This window comes from Camelus ferus, chromosome 3 (assembly GCF_009834535.1).
Source record: "Camelus ferus isolate YT-003-E chromosome 3, BCGSAC_Cfer_1.0, whole genome shotgun sequence".
Lineage (NCBI taxonomy): Eukaryota > Metazoa > Chordata > Mammalia > Artiodactyla > Camelidae > Camelus > Camelus ferus.
In genome coordinates, this window is record NC_045698.1 from 113,155,069 (window position 1) to 113,168,694 (window position 13,626).

The 13,626-nt window shown below is 44.5% G+C and overlaps 1 protein-coding gene across 4 annotated transcripts in view; it reads left to right on the forward strand.

Moving 5' to 3' along the window:
- Positions 1-13,626, forward strand: part of ADRA1B (adrenoceptor alpha 1B) — a 389,407-nt gene that overhangs the window by 110,416 nt on the left and 265,365 nt on the right. For all 4 annotated transcript variants that reach the window (XM_032477221.1, XM_032477222.1, XM_032477220.1 and 1 more), the window contains exon 2: positions 5,959-6,170. The gene's annotated coding sequence lies outside the window, so the exon portion shown is untranslated. The remainder of the gene's footprint in view (positions 1-5,958; positions 6,171-13,626) is intronic.

Sequence of the window (13,626 nt, forward strand, 5' to 3'; positions counted from 1 at the left end):
TTGCTGTTTACTGATTTCTTGTGTGATGTGGGGCTGATCGTATCAGAATTCTCAAGGCTGATGTTTCCCCAAAGTACCATTAATGAAAACTCATTCCATGAGTATTGTGTTTTGATGGGGGCAGTGTGTCTTCAGCCAACATTTTTAAAGGTTGTTTTTGCTTGGTTTGAGGGATGATACATATATTTTTTGACTTCCTTCTTTTAAATTGAGAGGAAAAATAAAATGGACAGTGGATCAAGAAGATAAATATGGGGCAGGGGGTGCAGCTTTGCGAAAAAGACTAATTTTAGCAGTCTTCAGTGGGGGGATGACCTCCAGTTGGTCAAACAGCAAAGTCAGAGAATGCCAGAAACTAGCAAAACTGAGAGAAGCCAGAACATAGTCACCCTTTTATGACAGCCTATGTCTTATAGGCAAAAAAGTACTGCTGCATTTCATCAACATCTTGAACAGGGATCAACAAACTGCCATGTGCCTGCTGTTTTGTAAATAAAGTTTTATTGGAACAGAGCCATGCCCATTCCTACTGTCTACAGCTGTTTTCACTCTGCACCAGCAGAGAATGTTTGCTAACCCCTGGTCTGGAATGCTGTATCCCCTAGAGCACAGCTTTATAAACTTTTCCCCTTAGCAAAAGAGCACATTTTTATAAAGAATGGTTTAAATGTAGGTTCCCATGAAGAAGATACCGGGTGATATGGGGAGGGATGAGAGTCACGGAGTCCACCAGCTCAGCCTTTTCTCTGGTGCCCTCCACCGCTGGTGTCCTCAAAACCCAGAGTTCTGTGGAAGAGTTGGAAAATCACTCAGTACATGCTTCTTGAGGGCAGGGTACTGCCTTAGTTTTTTGTGTATCTACTTCATGATTGACACGTCAAATACATTCAACGTTAAGTATGATGGATGAGTAATAAAATGAAGTGCCCCCAGTCAAGACCCCAAATCCCCAGGGCCACTGTCAAATCTCCGTAGCTCTCTGTCTGTGATTTATGTCCACTGTCTCTTTCCCGTTCCCTCACGTTGCTGGTTTCTGTCTTCAGCCCCATCACTCTGTTGAAGCTGTTGTCATTGAGGGTGAGGTGCCCAGTGATATTCTTAACTACCACAGTCCTGGGTGTTCTCCAGTTCCTGCTTTCCAGGTACCCGCTGGACATCTGACAATTTCTGAACCTTCCTACCCCTCGGCTTCTTGTTACACCATAATCTCCTGGTTATTTTTGCCTCTCTCTGATCTTTGCTTCCCTGTCTCTGAAATGGGCTCCATTTCCTCAAACCTTAAGTGATAATGTGTTTTTAGCTCTGACATCTCCTCAATCTAAGTGTTGAATGCTCACAAGTCACTGCTTCGTAAATTCCAGACTCATTTATCTAATCCTCTGCTAGACAGCTCCCCCTGGCACCCCAAACTCAACCTGTCTGAATGCCCTGTGGTCCTCATGAACTGCTTCCTCTTCGGTTTCCTCTCTCCCTTGATGACACCATCACCTGGCCAGTTCTTGTCAACTTCATCCTCATGACCTTGGCACTGCAAATCAAACACCAAACACCAAACACCAAATTATACCCATTTTGTGATCTAAGGATTTCTTGACCTCATTCCTTCTCCATCTCTTATCATCTTTCTTGGGATGGGGCAGCAGTCTCCTAACAGGCCTCCTGAAGTTTATAGCATAACCCATTCTCCACTGTGCAGCTTCAGGGATCATGTCACTCCCCCTGCCCCGAGCACACACACTTCTGTGCTCTGAATGGCTTCCTAGTGCACATGGGATAAAGGCCACAGTCCATTAACACAGCTTAGAAGGCACTGCAGTGACTGGTCCCTGTTTGTCCATCCAACCTCATCATGCATAGTTTTTCACGCACTGCCTCCTGGCCATGCTGGTCTTCTTTTAGTCAACTATGTCATGCTCCTTTTGACCAAAAAGCCTTTATTCATGCTATTTCCTCTGCTAGATATGGTCTTCCCTAAATAACTCCCTTTCATCCTATGAGTCTTAGCTTGAACACCACTTTCTCAGAGATGCTGCCGTCCCTGACCAAAGCAAATGCAGCCATCACAAATCCCTTGGGGATCTCGAGTGTCTTCTTCCTAACTCCTGTCACAGCTGTAATGTTACATTTGTTCTTGTAATTACGTGACGTATATCTCCACTCACTAGACCCTACCCTCCAAGAAGGCAGGAACCAAGTCTGATTTTGCCGTTCCACGTATCCAGTGTACCCCAGTGCTGCATATCTATAACCTCTAACACAGGGCTGGCACCTAAAATTGTTAAGTGAATGAAGTTGCATCTCTTTTCATCCAGAATTGTTCCCCTTAAATCTTCCTTGAGCACATTCTACCTAAAAGACCCACCAGATCTATCCGTGCTTGCCCTTAAATGGGTCCTTATTGGCTGCAGGATAGAGTCAAGACTCACTCCATACAGGCCCTGTCATGATCTTGACCTATCTCTGGGCTCATCTCCTGCCCTCGCTGCTGGGCAGTTTATACTCCAGCAACGCGTCCTGTTTTCAGCATTCTGTGTCCTACCTGGGCTACGTCATACCTACGGGCCTTTGCTCCTTGAATAGGCTTCATCAGGATTCATGGATCGTTAACATTTAAGCACATTTCCTCTCTTTTCTCTCTCTCTTTCTCTCTCCCTGTATGTCTATGTGCACTTGAAGGAGCATCTGAGAATAAGTTGAAGCCATCAATGGTACTTCACCCCTGAGTATTTCGGCAGCTGTCACCTAAGAATAAGGTCATTCTCCTCCATAATCACAACGTAAGTGTCACCGTTGGGAAATTTAGCATTAATACAATACTATTATACAGACAAAATTCCAATTTTCCCAGTTGTCCCAGTATGAGCCTTCTAGCTTCTTGTTTTGTTTGGTTTCCCTTCCTGTGCCATCTCGTTCCCCCAACCCCATCCCTGCATTCTGCATCTGGTTTGCTGACTCTACCTCCCCATTTCCACACTGATTTCAGGAAGGGTAAACTGTACATCAAAGCCTGTTTCTTTTCCTGAGTAAACAGCTTGACCTGATTTCTGAGCCCTGCCATGAGGTTGGGTGTATGATTCTGTGACCAAGTTCTAATGACAGTGATGGTGCAGTGTCAGGGCCAAGGTTTTTAAGGAGTAGGGAAATCTCGTCCATGCTCTTCCCTTCTGCCAGCTGAGTACAGAGAGCGAAGGCAAAGCTCTAGGAAACAGTGACACCACATGACAGGAGCCTTGGGTCCTCCAATCACTGGATGGAACAGAGTCTCATGCCAGCCAGGGACACCTGCCTGGGGTTGCTAGGGGAGCAGAAATGCACTTCTCTCATGTTCGAGCCTTTGTAGAATTGGGGATCTACTTGTTAGACCAGCCAACATCACCAAATGAGGTTAACGATCCTTCTATGGAAAAGGGACTGTGTCAGTCTTATCCGGAACCTCTTATCTCAGGAGAGAATGGGAAGAACAGGGGAAGGTTTAGACCTCACAGGTGGGAAAGCAGGTGGTCCTAGGAGCTATTTCCCTGAGCCAGAGAAGAAGCATCAACAGATGCAGGAGCTCAGGACACAAGAGACTCGTGTCTCAGATCTCTGTCTTCCTACATATGTGTATGTGCTTGTGGTTAATTATGCCTTTGTGCAATGGGGAGTCCGCTGAAATCTTCAGCAGTGTCAGGGAAAATAGTCAACATGGAGGGTTTTTATAAATTCAGAAGAACAAACAAAATAGAAAGAGAAAATCCATGAAAGTTTGGTTTGACAGCATGAAGGTAATATGACTAAATGATTACAGCCATTATGTGAACGTCTCATTTTGTCCAATTACCACACAGCACAATAAAAAAGATATATCATTAAATATGTCAGGTTCACTTTGTCATTGTTTTTTTTTTTTATCACAATTCCAAACTTTGTTCTTGAACGTACAGCTTGCATTGTTTGTGCATGTTGTTGCTCACAGCTTAAAAAATTAGAGGGAAACTTTCTGCCCTCCTGTCGTAAACAGCTTTATGGCTGAGTACAATTTAAGAACATTTTGTTGGTATTGAAATTTTATGGTTCTTGTTAACTTGTTTTAATTTTCGACTGTGTGAACTGAATTGGAAAGGTGCTGAGGAGGGAGAACTGTTGCTGAGCCAGAGATCTGAGGCTTTAGATGGATCCCCTGGTCCGGCCAAAGCCTGGCTGCTTCATGCCGCACTTGTGGTCAGTTAGACCAGCTGGGGTTGGCCAGCTGATCTGACTGTGCTTCCAAGACATCAATATCTCTGTAATCTCATTTAATGAATTGCTATTACTGGCAATATTGCTTCTCTATATTAATTGCATAATAATGTACCAACAACATTAAAGTGTTCAGGCAGAGTTACTCCGTACAAGTAGAAATGGAAAATCTCATACTCCAAATGCCAGCCGTTACTAATAAAATGATGGCATCTGACACTTACCAGGCAGCCTCTATGTGCCAGGCACTAAGCTGACTGTTTTTTTTGTTTGTTTGTTTATTTTTAAATTCTGTCTTTTTAAAATTTTATTTTATTTTTTGTTGGGGGGAGGTAATTTGGTTATTTATTTAAGTGGAGACCCTGGGGATTGAACCCAGGACCTCGTGCGTGCTCAGCATGCACTCCACCACCAAGCTATACCCTCTCCCTTAAGCTGACTGTTTCACAGCTTAGCGAATCTTTACAGCAATCCCCGGAGGGAGGTGGAATGGTTTGCCACTTCCTCACCTATACTTTGAGAGGATGTGGAACTTGGCAAAGTCACAAAACCTGGGTAACTGGGGCTGTCTTGTAGATGAAGGCAGAAACCTCATTGACCTTTTCCAGCTTCCCTCTGGCTCTTGTCCTCCTTGGTGTGTCCTGAGAGAACAGCAGTCCTGGTTTAGGCAAAACTGTGAAGTAGGGGAATTCGTGTTCACTGCTCCTCCTCTGTGCCTTGGAGATTTGGGGCATTTTGACATTGATTTGGGGTGAGGTAGGAGAGCTCTCATAGCATCTCTTTCAACAAATACATACTCAACAAGTATATTATACATTCGGTGTGTAAGTGTGTGTGTATAGATATTCAAAAATACATACCATGTGCTGGGTGCTGAGAACAACCCTTCATCTTAACAAGCTTACAATCTACTTGGGAAAGGCTGCAGAACGAACCGATCATCACAGTGCAGTGGGATAAGCAATGTGATGGGAGAAGTACAGGATTCTGTGGGAACTTCTAATCCAAATTTAGGGGGAATCAGGGACGGCTTCATGGAGGAAGCAGTATCTATGCCAAAGCCTGTGGCACAGGAGGGAATAAACCAGGAAGAGGAGGAGGTGAGACAAGAGGGTCCCAGACAAAGAACCAGCACTGCTGTGTGGGCCAGGAGAGACATACAGCCTATTGATAGCATACTGGCTTCACCAGACAAGCATTGAGCCATCCTTTCTGAAAGATGCTCCCATGTTTGTACAGCATCTGTTTTTTTTTCAACATCGAGCCATAACAAATATTTCTGTCAATAAATCAGTATTTACTAAGGAAGGCCTTGATAAGAGTTTGAAGAATTCCGAGACCCTGCTTCTACTTTCAAAGAGTTTGCTGAGTATAGAGTTGAAATACTCTCAGACGAAGAAAGAAAATTTAAATAAAAATTCAGACATTTAAGTAGAAGGAGGAAAAATTTGAGTATGAAACACTCAAGCTCTGGATTCAGACCCTAACTCCAGCACTTTCTAGCTGTGCAACCTTGCACAGGTTACTTAACCTTTCTGAGGTTCAGTTTACATCTATCAAATTGGAACAACAAAAGGTCCCTTTCAGGACCGTGGAGGATTAAACAGGGAATGCCTGTGCAGCACTTAGCATGCTGCTCTCTCAATAAATGTTTCAGCCATTAAGACATTGTTATAATTAATTCCGTGCACAAATACTTGAGTGCTTCCTCTGTCATGCCTTTTGTGCTTTTCATTTCAGGCCTCTGGCTTCCTGCCACACCAGCCATCACCGCAGCGCCTGACTCCTCTCCTTCTGTTGGATTCTGCTCTCAAGTTAGCATCGCCTTGCCAGGGAAGCATAAACCACAAGTTCTGGGGAAGCTGGTCTGTCTGTCTCACAAGCAAGCCTCAAAAGTCTCCCGGGCATCTTCCTAAATCTCCCTGGATGGAATGTCTTACCACAGTGTTGGGGTGAGCAGGACCACTCTCTCCTGATCTCAGCTCTGTCTCTGCTTTCTTAGCCTTCTGTCCTCGCTCACTTGGCTTCTAATTGCCTATCATCCACTGATAGCTTTTACCGTGTTATGATATGTTTTTATTTATTATGATTTCTATTAGCATCTAACATTTGTTGAGCCCATACTATGTGCTGACTTGGCAATGGCCTTACTTCGGGCATAGAGGATTATTAAGTTAAATTGAAACATCTAGTCCCAAACCATTATGGAGTGCATGCTCAAATAGAATCAGTAACCAAAAGCATGTTTGTTTAAAAAAAAACCCACTAAGAGCTAGTCGGTTTACCCATTGAAGAACAAGTGAGGATTTGTCATGTGATGGTTTTGAAATAACAACACTAAAAGCAACTCTTATTTATTTATTTACTTATTTGATAGATAAGGATGGGGATGTCTGCTGTTTTCCAACCCAGTGCCCGAGAAAATTGGGGCACCATTAGGAGAAGCTGGGGAATGGCAAGGGAGAGCAGGGTTGATGGTACTGGTGGGAAGTGGTAGGTTTAGAGTTGTAGACAAGTTAATTTCAAGGCCATGGTAAGCCATGCAAGTGAAAATGTCCAATCAAGCAGTTGACAGTTTGGGAATGGACTTGAAGGGAGAGGACGAGGCAGAAGTGGATTTAGGCATCCTTTCCGGGGAGGATGGTCACATTTTAGATGAAAGTCTTCTGGTGTCAGAAGTCCCAGTGAAGGGGCACATATTCATTCGCTGGGCTATGTGGACTTCTTTGTTCAGGATGGAGCAAACTGACTGAGACTCCAGGGGCGTGAGGCTGCAGCCCCCAGCGGGCTTACCTTTCAAGTCTCCTCTTCTGTCTTAAAACAGCATGTGAATTTTCCAGTTTACTCTGCAATATACAAATAAGACTTAAGGTTATTTCTGAGTAAAACGGACTCTGCAGGATGACAGGGAGCATTTGGCCTGTGGCTTCACAGAGGACAAATTATCCTGGGCACGCTCACATGGAAGGGAGCTCACACTTCAGCTTAAGCAGTAAGGAGCATTTTTTGTTTGTTTGTTTGTTTGTTTGTTTTAATTTGTTGTTGTTGCTGTTGTTTTGGTGGAAATTTGGTCATCAGATTAGCTAGCCATTTAACAGGAGGAGACCTAGGGATTGAAGGGGACCCCAGACAGGGAAGTTTTGATGAGGACGAGACCATCAGGAAGAGTCTGGTTGCTGAGTAGGTATATGGTGGAGGGTTTGCCTGGGTGGTTTCAAGTCTTAGGGCCTTATGGGATGGAGTGAAGGACTCTGGAAGGGAGAAAGAAGGATTGGGAAGCCGAGTCTTGGCAGTGCTGTTGACCATGTGTGGAAGGAGAGGGGAATGCCTTGGGCTGGGTGGTCAGGGCACTGTTCTCTTTGGGGCTCTGTGAACCAAGGACTCTCTATAAAGTTCTCTGTAGGGCCACTAACAAGCTGAGATTTCTCTCTGGAATGGAAGCAGATTGCCAGAACTTCCATCTCACAGCATATTTCACTGACAGATTGGGTGCGATTTTTCCTGAGATGGACATGTTTCAAAAGTAGAGGAGGAAAGGGAGGCTGGGAGGGGGGAGGCGGGTGGGGGAAGACAGCTGTCAGCATCAGTGTGGCTTCAGGACAGCTCGTGCAGATGTGCCAGCTTCCCTGAGCTGCAGACGATTCACCAGGTCCCAGGGTGGGAGAGGGGTGGGGGCAATCCAGATTATACGAGAGGGTCCCAGGGAGCTTCTGGACACAGAACATAGCCTCAGGATGGGTTCATTTTGCATGTGAAGGGACATCTCTCCTTGCACCAAATTAAATCAATTTGATAAAAATTGTCATGCAGAAGAGCATAATTAAGTTGAAGATTTTAATTAGGCACGGTTTTGATGAAACTCAACGGGAGCCGGCAGGGACACTCTTGCTGTCTATTACACATAATCCCGCCTGGCGAAGAGCTCTTCAGTTGATGATCTTTAATGACTGCCCAGCTCTCCCCTTCCTCGCTGGTGTTCCAGTCAGTCTGGAGGAGGATGCGGAAGATGGGGAAGGGCGTGTGGACTGGGGGCAGGGAGGGAGGAGTGGGAGATGCAACCGACTGGAGATGCCTCTTTCAAAGTGGCGCTGGCGCTAATCTTTCAGGGTACCCAATTACTCATTTTTCATGTCAAAGAGGAGAAATGGTGAAGAGTGACGTTGAGGGATGTCTAGGGTAATGAGTCAGGGCAAAGAGGGCAGAACTCCCTGCCAGCTGAGAGGTGTCTCTGCTGGCCTTTTTTTTTTTTTTTTTTTTTAAACTAATGGCTTCCTACCTCTCAATTTCACTTCACAAAACTTGAATCTTGGCCTCCCAGAAGGAAAACCAGAAAGAAGGCTTCTAGGAGCAGAGATATGAGAGGAGCGCTCAGTTTGTCGGTTTGGATGTTAATAGACACTGTATTGCTGAAGGAATGAACAAAGCAATAAATGAATAAGTGCGTCACCCTGGAACGCTGATGAGAAAGAGGAGTTACCACGTATGGGTCAGCCATGGCTGCTGCCTTTTTACAAAAAGTGCCTGGGCTCCAAAGTGAAGTTCTCCCTTCCTTCCTCATCTCTGCTTTTCTTCCTTTATCCAACCAGTGCCAGCCAAGACCTCGCTGCAGCAAGCACTCTACCAGGAACTGTTTATTTAATGGGGAATGCGTAAGAGTCTGAGCTCTCTGCAGTCATGAAGCTAACAGACTAGTGGGAGAAAAAGAGAGTGGGCACATGTTTAGAACTTAGGAGCAGCTCTGAGAAGGAGTGACAGAGGAGTCACACTTTGGTTTAGGTCAGGAGTTAGCAAGCCACGGTGGAGAGGGCCAATCTGCCTGTTGCCTGTTTTTGTAAATGAAGTTTTACTGGAACACAGTCACACATATCCTTTGCATACAGTCTGTGGATGCTTTGGCTACAAAAGTAGCATTGAGTAGTCCTGACAAGAGATCTCATGGCCCAAGGGGCCTAAGATATTTGCTATGGCTCCTTACAGAAAATTTGTGCTGAATCTTAGCTTAGATGAGCAGGGCAAACTTCTTGGAAAAGAGACGTAGCTGAGACTAGAGGAGAAGAATTTAGGCTGGTGAGGAGCTGCAAACGCTGGGAGGAACAGGAGTGATGGCCCTGCAGTGGGGAGGAGTTGAGTGTGTTCAAGGACCTGGAGGAAGTGTCTGTTTGATTGGAGGGTAGTGACGGAAAGACACAGGGCCTGGATGAGACAGAAGAGAAAGGAAACCCTGGGAAGGGATTTGGATATGACTCTGGGTGCAGTGGAACACCACTGGGGTTCTAAGCAGGGGCGTGAGGTGCTGTAATTTCTAAAGAACCCTCTAGCCCCAGTGGTCAGTGGCTTGGAGAAGAAACAGTCCCAGCTCCTATCAGGTAAAGCAAAAGATGGTAGTGAGTTGAATCAAGGTCATAGCAGTAGAGGTGAAGAGTCATGGGCAGATGTGGAATATATTTGGGGGGTAAAATTGCCAAGATTTAAAAATAAATTAAATATGGAAGGAGGTGGTTAGGAAGAGGGAGGGATCAAGACTGATCTCCCCTAGGATTCTGGCTGGAATGACTGGGTGAATGGTGGTACCACTTGCTGAGGTTGAGAAGACTGGGGTTGGGGAGGAAAAGATTAGGTGGAATGATTTAAGAGTTTAGTACTTTCCAGCTTTCTTAAAATTGAGATTCGTATGAGACATCAGCTACAGATGACAAGGAGACAGCTGGATATATGACCCTAAAGTGCAGATGAGAGGCTCAGGATGAAAATTAAAATGTGTGAGTCATCGGCACATAGACGTTATTTAAGCAACAGGACTGGATGAGCTCACCTAGGGTGGGAGGTAAAGAGAAAAAGAAATAGGACCTATGGCTGGTGATTTTCTGCAGCCTGCTTAGCTTCAGCTTGGCCTGTTACTCACTGATATTTATCAAAGCATTAGGCTCAGGGTAAATTACTGAAGAGACTTAATTAAGGAATATGCTGAAAGAAATGCAATGAATTATTCCAAAGTTTATGCAATTACTCTATGATGACCCCCCCTACACACACACAAAGTGGTATCAAATGGAGGACCTCGTGTCTGTTTATATAATGAAAATATTGGTAGCGTATGCGTTCTTGAACAGAGCATGGGTGATTTGCTCTTCTTTATGCTGACTTACTACAGTCGTTTAACGTGGTCGTTCCCTGTCACAGCTTCCCAGCAGAATCATCTGGCCAGCTGGTTAAAAATATGAAGCCCCTGGGCCTCCACCCAGAGTGATTTAGTAGGTCAGTGGCAAGTTCTCAGGAATCTGTTTTTAATGAAGACCCCAGGAGATTCTGATATGCAAACCCAAGGTTTGGCATTTGATAACCACGGTTTTCATGGATATTTCAAAGGCATACTTGAGATTGTGCCACCCAAATAACCGTATTCTAAACTGACAAGGATCTGAATCTGTGAGGTTAAGGTATAAATATTGTGCATATACATACAATGGAATTATTGAGTTCCTTCCTCTTCCTTCCTGTTTCAACACCTTACCAAGGCCTGAAGATCTTAGTTCATAAAAATATTTTCACCAACACACATGTATCCAGCACTCACACACATAATATGTCTCCTCCTCTTTCCTTCTCTCTTCCTGTTGTGCATATGCACACCCATGTGCACACACGCTCCTCTCTATCTTTGCCAACACTGCCTTTGTTCAGGTCCTCATCATCTTGCAATCAGGCTGTTGTAATAATTTCCTAACTGCTTGTTTTTGCGAGTCCAGTCAACACCAGCTCTAGTTCATTCTCCTAATTGCTGCTGGAGTTATCATTCATAAATCTGATTCCAGGTCCTACCCTGTGAGAAAACCCTCCATCGGCTCCTCATTGCCTATTGGGGAAAGTCCAGACGCCTTGGCATAGTGTTCAGTGACTGCTACAGAATGACACTGATATCCTTTGTCATCAAGTCTTTCTCCATTCCTGAAACCAATTCACTCCTGCCCATCACAGTTACCATCTATACCTGCCTGTGTGCATCTGCCCCTCACGTCTGCTCAGCCACCTCTGCCCTTCTTCACCTGCCTCTCCACACCTGCTCATGCACATCTGTCCAAGCACAACTCCGTGTCTTGATCTGAAATTCATTCATTCCTGTAACTACCTGGTCAGCTCTTACTCGTTCTTGCAGATCCAACTCTGATATTACCTTCACTTTAAAGTCTTCCTAGGCTCCAAAGGCAGAGCCTGGCATTTTCTCTTTTGTTCCCAGAGCAGCAATTTGTACATATATTTGCTGAAATATTTATCATGTTGCATTGATTCTTTCTTTCTCACCCATTCCCAGTTCCTTCACTGAACTAAAATTATTCATCTTTCTATCCATAGCAAAGCTAGACTTAAAGTGGGCTGTTAGTAACGCATTGAGAATTTTTCTTTCCTCTTTCCTTGCTGTCAGGTTCTTATAAGCTGAGTTCTTGAGGTAATCGGTGTGTCTGTCTGTAGCAGCCCATCTTCCATCTTCTGATTTGCTTGTGACTAATAGAGCAGGTAGCTGAGCTTATTAGAATTTTGTGAAAAACGAGAGTTAACAGATTTAGTGCATGGTCTTCCTGTAGTCTTGTATCTTACTTCCTTCTGGGTTCCCAGTTGTGCTCTGGTAATTTAGTCTGCCACATATTAATCTTTGGACAATCAAAAAGTGTGTATTATGTACACATAACGTGCTTTTCATCATCTTCATACTGAAAATTAACACTGCAGATGAGAGGCCATGAAAATTCATGGATAGTAGTAGGTGTCCCTAACCTAGAGTCCACCAATGGGCTTAAGGCAGTCCACAAGTCCTTGTTATATTGTATATGACATGTGTGTACATGCATGTCGATTCTTCTGAGCATTGGGTACACAGTTTTATAAGATTCTCAAAGTTGCCTGAGACCCACGAGAGTTAAGACCCACCAACGTAGAGAATGTTTTTGTGCCTTTCTTTTTTAATGCCCTTCTTTAAAATTAGCACATAAATCTTGAACGACTTTCAGAATGTGAATGATTTCTATCTTATATGTTGACTCCCTTGTCCTTCAGTCTTCTCAAGAGTCTCCAGACTTGCTCTGTTCACCCATTATTTTTGCCTCAAGGCCAAGGAGAGAGAAGGCAGAATCATTTCTTTACAAGTCCTATAAATAAGGCCGGCTTCTGCTGTATTAGATCACTGTAAAACAATTCTCTGAAGCCCAAGGGATTAAATAACAGCAGAAAATGCTTTCTATGAAACCATGCAGATGATAGAAAATATTCTTGCTATGGTAATTTACACAGATTACTTCGTGACAAATTGGTTGTTTGAGCTGATCATGTTGATCACTAAAACACTGCAGATTTTCTCCTGAGTTTGGAAATGTTGCAAATGCAGTGTGAGCCTGGGGCCTTTGTTATGCACCAGCATGCAAATGAACCTTAAGAAATGCCTGGTGGCCTTAAAGCCAGAGCAAGTGTGTTGTGCTTGCAGAACAGTTGTCTTCAGTCTTCCATGTCAAGACGTAGGAATTACCAGCGTTCACTTAACGTTTTGTGAGTGGTGCGGCCATCAGGGTCTGCTGGGAAAAGGACGGTCATACCACCTGGTGGTGAATGGCCTTGGTGTCGTCTTCTCTCCTCCATCACCCACTGTCCTCAACCTATTCTTCCCCATGTATTTCCATCTCATTAAATGATGCTCATTCACCTGCTCAACCAGAAAGGAAATCATGGACACCATCTGGACTCCTCTGTCTCCTCATTACCGACTCCTAAGTCCTATTGAGCTTACTCCCTGTCTTCTCATATCTGTCAACTTCCTTTGGTTCAGAACACCAAAATCTCTTGTCTGGATGACTGCAGTGGCTTCCTGACTGGTCTCCCCCTCTCCAAGCTGCAACACCTTAACTCTGATGGACAAGGGCCTATATTCTTTCCAGGTGTTTAAGGGGCCATGTGCCCATCTACCTACTGGGCATAGAATGGAATGGGTAGTATTTCCCGTATTCGTCCATTTCACCCTAGCCTGCATTTTACAATCCATCTGGGATAGAGTCCTCTCCTCTGCTACAAGCTATAGGCCTGTGGAAGTTGAGGACATACCCTAATGATTCAGTCACTGGTTTCTGATTGAACAGCAAGAGGTTTAGGGGGCTCAATTTGAAAGTCCCTCTCTGATAGCAATAATTTTTTAATTGCCTATTCCCAGTCTTTTTCTTTCCTCCAGGGGACTCTTCTTTCATTCTCTGAGGCCCTGGTGAGGCTGTCAGTTGCAGTGTCTCAATCCTACCATAGGACATACCTGTGACCCAGATTGGCCAATCTACATTTCCCCGATCTCCTGGGCCACAGTGACTGGCTCATGTCTGGGCATGGAACCAGGCCGCGCCATTTAGAGTCTCCTGAGATTGATAATTCAGACAAAGA